Source organism: Bidens hawaiensis, unplaced genomic scaffold (assembly GCF_021521415.1).
Source record: "Bidens hawaiensis isolate Kalapana, Puna unplaced genomic scaffold, B.hawaiensis_p1.1 tig00002123_1, whole genome shotgun sequence".
NCBI classification, from domain to species: domain Eukaryota; kingdom Viridiplantae; phylum Streptophyta; class Magnoliopsida; order Asterales; family Asteraceae; genus Bidens; species Bidens hawaiensis.
The window spans coordinates 142,825-150,299 of NW_027491112.1; the positions used below are offsets into that span (position 1 = coordinate 142,825).

The window sequence follows — 7,475 nt, forward strand, 5'->3', positions numbered from 1 at the left end:
GTGTATTGGGCTACAACGCCATTACACCCCTAAAAACAAAAACCCACCCTTTGCTGACTGGGTGTCACATGACGCAAAACGCCCCATTTTGTAGCCCCTCCACTACACATAGCCTTAGGTGTTATGTGTAGTGGATGTGCTACAAAATGGGGCGTTTTGCGCTATGTGGCGCCCAGTCAGCAAATGACGAGTTTTTGTTTTTGGGTGTAATGATGTTGTAGCCCCATATATATATAATAATAATATACACACACAACACAGGTAAGAAATACCCCCCCCACCCCCCCCCCCCCCCCACACACACACAATTCGTCCCAAAAATCGTCCACAGGGGCGGTGTTCGCGCTCCAATTAGCCCCTTGTCGCTCTTTTTTACCGCCCCGTACATATTGCCTAAAAGTCTTTTAAGATTTAACACATAAATGATTAATGCCGTTTATAGGATTTTTTAAAAAAGAAAAAAGAAAAAGAAAGATATCCAGCAAGTTTTCCAAATTAATTGGCGTCCGAGCCCATAAATTCAATGCCTTTGTCTTCTTTCATGGTACGTACTATTAACGTGGAAGCATAATCTTCACTCAACTATTAATCTATAAGAACCTAACCTGAATGATCACATGAGCTCATAGTTCATAATCAATTAACATTCATAAACAAGAAGATGGAGGGGATACAACACAAGACCATACATGTCAATGGACTAAACATGCACATAGCCGAAAAGGGTCAAGGTCCAATAATCTTGTTACTTCACGGATTCCCGGAGCTCTGGTACTTCTGGCGCCACCAGATTATGTATTTGGCGGACCATGGTTACCGAGCCGTGGCACCAAACCTTCGCGGCTATGGTCAGACTACGGGTGCACCCGTCAATGACCACACCAAGTTCACCGTCCCTCATTTGGTGGGCGACCTGATTGGGATACTTGATGCCATCACAAACGAAGGTGAAAAGGTTTTTTGTCGTGGGTCATGACTGGGGTGCGTACATTGCTTGGTACTTGTGTCTGTTTCGGCCCGATAGAGTCAATGCTTTGGTTAACCTTAGCGTAGTATTTACTCCTTGGAACCCAAATGGAGGCCTGGCCGAGATGCTAAGACGCGAGTACGGAGATGATTACTACATGGCCAGATTTCAGGTATTATAATGAGTTAAAATATTTTATGTTAAATATTGAGAGATTAGGGTGGACGGAGTGTCCTCTAGATGGTAATGGTGCCGGCTGAACACCGCCTGGCTTGGTATCTAAGGCATTTGATCCCGCATGTGCCATGGTGGTGGCGGCTGTGCTGGTGGTCGGTGAGAGGTGGGTGACCGGTGGTGGTTGAGTTGATGTTGGTTAAAAAGATTAGGGTTGGTTAGTTGCTGGAGAGAAGATTAGGTAGTTGAAGTTTTCTTATAAAATAAAGCCAAGCCCAAAATCCAGCTTTTCTACCAATTTATAATTTCAATTTCAAAAAACAAAATCAAGTTAGTTGAATAACATTACGCTCATGTTGTTATTATTTTATTAAAAAATCAAGTTAATTAAAATATTATTATACTCATATTCTTATTGAGTTTGAAAAATAATAATATTTTATTTCTTTAATTTGAAATAATTTAGTTAATTTAAGTAAATAATCTAATACTATAATCTCTTATCATACATTACATACACGATATTATAGAGCGTCGTTTTCAAAAAACATGCTAACCCTTTAATCACAACTATGTGATCTGTTCGTCGTTCACCTCCCCCACCGTCTCATTCAAAGTCCAATGATTCCAATATCCATCCATTGTCCACCATCCACCGTTGCAATCACCGTCCACCATCGTGAGCACCGTCCTCTTCTGTCGATGTCTCTCTAATAGTTGTTCATAGGTTTGTATGATCAATTAACCAATTGAAATTGCTGAAACGAGTTGATCAATTAACCTTAAAATTGATCTAATTAATCATTAATATGGATCTTTTAATCAATCAATTTTGATTTGAGCATAATTGGTTTCAACCTTAAACGTATTAGGTTTTAACCTTGAACGTTTTAGGTTATAACCTTAAACTTTTAGGCATTAAATTTGAGCGTGTTACGTTTTGAAATTCAATTTGAGTGTTTTAGTTTTTTAAACCTGAGCGTGATTCGCGTACCTAACATACGTTAACTCACCCTGGGTTGGACTCAATACGTATAAGAATTTTCAAACAAAAAAGAAGGCGGGGTTCAATGCTTAAAATTTTGGACGAAAATCGGTGAATTTAAACTACGTATAAATTTTTTTGAATGAAAACGAATAATTTTACACTACTTAACCAAAAAAAAACAAGAGGGCACAACCAACCTGGGCCATAAGCATGCTTCACTAGTGGGAAAGAGTGTAAATGATGGGAGGGACACTTCCTTCAAACTTGTATAAAAGATCATGATAAAATAGCTAATATAATTAAATACTTAAAATAATAAACACTCGTACAAAATTTTTATATATATATATACTTATATATATATAATTTTAAGAAGATTGTGTGCATCACTAATTGTACTTTATGCTTTAGTAATTATTTTTTTATTAGTTTTTTTATGTTTTACTTTTAGCCCCAACACTTTTCATAGTTTACAAAAATGCCACAAAATATTTTTTTGTTTTAACCCTTAACACTTTTCCACTTTCAACTTTGTTCTTCTATAATTTTCATCTTTAACAAACTTTTTGTCTAACTTTTCACTCTAAATTTAACGAGTTAATACGCTACAACGAACAACAAGTTATATTTTACGTTTTGGTTTAATTTTTGTGTGTTTGGTTCAACGTAATGAGCGTGTGTGGTTTAATATTTTTACGTCTACTTTTTGTTCGGTTATCTTAATGGTTAATGAAAGTTACTGACCGTGAGAGAGGGAATGGTGATCGACTAAAGGTGATGGCGGTGAGATGTTTTCGAGTTGAGTGGATGTGTAATATGTGAGGGTGTTCATACTAGTTAATAACTATAATTGTATAATAGATCATGATAAGATAACTAATATTAAAATACTCAAACGATTAACACTCGTACCAAATTAATAAATATAATAGATAACTACAAGTTGGTTAACAATATGACTTGTTCAGTCTACTAAATTTTGTTTCTTGTTATTAATGTGTATTTACGATGTAGAAACCAGGTGACATTGAAGCTGAGTTTGCTAAAATGAGTTATCAAACTTTTATGAAAAAGATCTTGACATTACGAGATCCACGACCATTTTTGCTCCCTAAAGGTAAAGGGTTTCTACATTCACCGCCAGGTGTTCCGGTAACCTTACCACTTTGGCTGTCTGGAGAAGATATCGAGTACTTCGCTAGAGAGCACGAGAAGGCAGGTGGATTTACCGGAGGAATCAATTATTATCGAGCTCTTCATTTGTAAGTAAAGAAAAAATGCCAAAAAAGTAGTCCGTTATGTATTTTGATTTTGGTTAAATGACCACAGGAGCTGGGAACTAACTTCTGCATGGAGGGGTGCTAAAGTTATGGCGCCTACAAAATTTGTAATCGGAGACATGGACCTTGCCTATAATATACGTGGTATCAAGGACTACATAAACAATGACGGGTTTAAGAAGGATGTTCCATTGTTGGAAAAAGTTGAGGTAATGGAAGGTGTGGCCCACTACATCAACCAAGATAAGCCCGGTGAAATCAACAAACATATAATTAATTTCATAAAGAAATTCTAAAATCTAATTACTGTTTCATATATGAGATGGTGAAGTTTCTAGTCTTAAGATCTTCCATGAGATCAAATATAAGTGACTAAATATCTGGTTATTAAATGTTGGTGTTTATAATAAGTTTTACTTTTTCCAGTTTTACCGTTTTCAAAGCGTAAAGTTTAGGTTGATATGAGATTCTCATGATTCTCAAGAGAACATTGATGAATCGAACATGTTTCGATATTCTTTTAGGCGTCGACCGTATGAACAAAAACAGAAGCCCTAGCTTAGAGAACTGATCGATTGGTTTTATACAATACTAAAAAACGGAACCTTTTCCTAGCAAATTAAAACATGTTTTAAATGAATATAGTGTAAAAGAATATTCTCATATTCAAACATCTAAATTTTGAAAATTTTCGGTGCTTATTATAAAAGTATTACTCCCTCCATCCCATTATAAGTGTCATATTTTGACTTTTCAAGTCTTTCTTTTGCAACTTTGACCGTAAATATTTTTGTTCGTGTCATATAATACTTGATGAAAATTATATCAATGTAAAATACATTTAAAACCCAATCCATTCATATACTTTACGTCAAGTATTATATAACACAAACAAAAATATTGCTGGTCAAAGTTAAACAAGAAAGACTTGAAAAATCAAACCAGAACACTTAAAATAGGACGGAGGAAGTATTTTAAATGAACATAGTGTAAAGTTTAGTCTAGGGATATAAGTTTTTAAATTCGGAAATTCTCAAATTCAAATATCTAAATTTTGGATATCTAAAATTTCCGATACTTCTTTTTATTGTGTCTTAATCAATATTTGAAACTTCTGATATTTGAAGTTTTGGATACCAATTCAAATTATGAAATGGATATACGTATACTGAAAAAATTGAACGGATTGTGATGAGTCACCGGATTACGGGATTAGCCAACTAGGATTCCACGAAGTTGAGGTGGATTCATTGATGATTCTCTTAAGAAGTTGGATAGTTTAAAGAAATGAATAATTGATTTATTAAATAAATGACAACTATAGTAAATATTTTATAAAACAATACTTCGAGTATCCGAATTATTTTAAGAAATTTAGAAGTCCTAATTGAATCTGAATCCGAAATTCGGATATCCGAAGATTCAAATATTTTAGGTTCGGAATTTCATAATATTTGGATGTTTTAGCACACTCCTAGCTAGCTAGGGAAATTGGAGAAAGCTATTTTATTTATACCTATGCTATACACAAAAAAAAAACACGTTGGCACACTTGCACGGATGAGGCTAGGCCGAAACTACCTTAAGTCGGATCTTCAATGTTTCGCCAAAACCACTTTAGGCGATACCTTTAATGCTTAGAATATATTTGTTGTCATCAACCCTTCTAAGTCTTTACAATCTCCCCATGGCTGATAATTATAAAAACGTTAAGCTCCCATAATCTTTATCCCTATCATTTTCTCTAGTAAACTTGGAAGCATGAGTTGGCTTAAAATCTTGTTGTGTCGTTAAAAAATGTGCTCATTATTACGATCATAAGACAATATATATTTTTTGTGTAGGACCAGTAAGTCACCATGATAGAACCTGTTTTTCGTTTTGGGTGCATGGTATTCGTTTTAACATTAAAGCATTCTTCATACACAGTATGTTTCATCTTCATTGCGTTCTACTTATATCATGAAATCAAACTAAATTTGATTTTCATTGCGTTCTACTTATATCATGAAATCAAACTAAATTTGATTTTCTGTACGCAGTAAATTTTGTCATTCAATTTACCAATTTATCTGTGTGACTAGCTACTACAAAATTACAATATAGTTTAATTAGATTTTAAAATATTTTGACATACTAGACTAAGAAACTTTTTTTCGTATTTTTATTTTTAAAAATATTTGTACATATGCGTTCGTTTGCATCTAGAGAACATGAACCGCAATGCTAATCGATTAGGAGTAAACTATTTACTGTCATCGATTCCGATTACGTGTGACACCAGTTATAATTTCGAACTTCCAATTAACCACATTTAAGGATTTGAATGCTAATTAATTGAAGGGAAATTCCTTTACAATCATGACTTATGTTTGTCCGTTTGCCTTCTGTTTCGATGTAATCACTACTTTTCAGTTTAAAGATGGGCTAAATAGCATACAGAAAAGAAAACTATTCAAGAATCATCACTTAATGACAAGGCTTGGGCTTTGGGTTGGATTATCTCCTGCAACGGTTATATCGGGCTTCAAAATCAACAGATTATAAAACCACCTCCAAGAGTAAAACTTTGAGGGTTGAAGAAACACGGATCCACTCCCCGGGTTTGGGTCCTGGATCCAATGAGTCCACAGGGTACAATACAATAACTACTACCACGATATGAGTGAGGCTCCCTAAAGTCCAGTGACCGGAACCTGCGAAACAAACACCATGAGTCTCGTCACAGGAAGGACGAGAGGGGGTGTCTTCCTGTAACCACCCTCCGGCGTGAGAATCAGTAACGTTCGTAATGAAGTACTGAAGTACAGAGACTAAGTGTAGTCAGAATATATGTGGGTGAATGAATACCTCATACCATTTGACAAGGTATTTTATAGCCGAAGGATGATGGAAGATGATTGGGGCAGCTGTCCTCTTCTAGAAGATCTTTGATAACCGCCTGGACACGTGTCTTCTTGTGATAGGTTGGGCTATACGTCCCATGTGCATGGGTATAACAACCTGGACACGTGTCACCAGCTGATAGAATGGATCGCACCCTGACCATGTGCACGGTTATAACAACCTGGCCAGGTGTCCTTTGTTCATTGGTTAGTATGTCACGTATTCCCCAAGTAAAAATCATGAGCCTTTCTTCTAGAAAGTATTTGAATGGTGACAGCTGTCCTACTGGCACTGTCATCCAGTTATTTATGCGGACATATGTCTTGTCCCGCGGACGAATTTTGAGGACGCCCGGATGCTTCCGCGCGTATTTTGAGGACGCGCGTATTAGATTTGAAGAAACACGAACCCACCCCTCAAGGTCTAACACATTAGTCCGAGGGTATGGTTAAGTATTCTACACGAGGGGTTATAAAACCTTCTTGGCGCAGACAAGTGTAACTTGCAAAACAGAAACACCGTGAGCTCGTTACGAGGAATGGGGGGATTCTCTCGTAACCACCCTCCGGCGTGAGAATCAGTACTTGATAGTACGAAGTAGTATAATTTGATAGTGATAGTAGGGGAAAGTATATGCTTTACCATTTGGAGGTTTACTGGTATTTATAGCCGGAGGAGAGAGAGTGTGACCAACCACCTTGTCAGGTTTTCCACCAATAATATTCTCCATTCGTGCGGTCGTGGTGGTTGGTAGAAGTTGGTGGGCATCATGGCCGTGGCTGTACTGTTTGTACCGTCTTTAATGTGTTGTCTAATCCCCATTGGTTTGGTGTTTATCCCTATGTGGGTTACCATCTTTTTGTCCCATGCTGGTGAGACTTTTGCATTACCATTCCCGAGGTGTCAGGAAAAGTAATATTGGACTACCCTCTTCGCGCCATGCACTACGCCCAGCGTAAGTGATATTCTGGCGCTTAGTGTTCCGCCCAGCGTATGCAGTTAGTGATACTTTGTCAAATGGTGGGTTTCATACCCTACCTCTACAAGTCCCCCTAGTCCATAGTTGCCCTTCTTTCAAGAAGTGGGGGCTGTGGACTTATCATGGGCTTTTGGTTATTCGTGCTATCTGTTTTTCACTGATTTTTGTCGTTGGTTTGGTTTTCCTTTGTGGATAATCCCA

At 36.8% G+C, this 7,475-nt stretch overlaps 1 pseudogene across 1 annotated transcript; it reads left to right on the top strand.

The window, feature by feature from the left end:
* Positions 1-632: 632 nt before the first annotated feature.
* On the top strand, positions 633-3,705 carry LOC143606566 (epoxide hydrolase 1-like; annotated as a pseudogene). The gene is made up of 3 exons (XR_013148771.1): positions 633-1,139; positions 3,144-3,391; positions 3,459-3,705. The product of XR_013148771.1 is annotated as an epoxide hydrolase 1-like (transcript).
* The last annotated feature ends 3,770 nt before the right edge of the window (positions 3,706-7,475 follow it).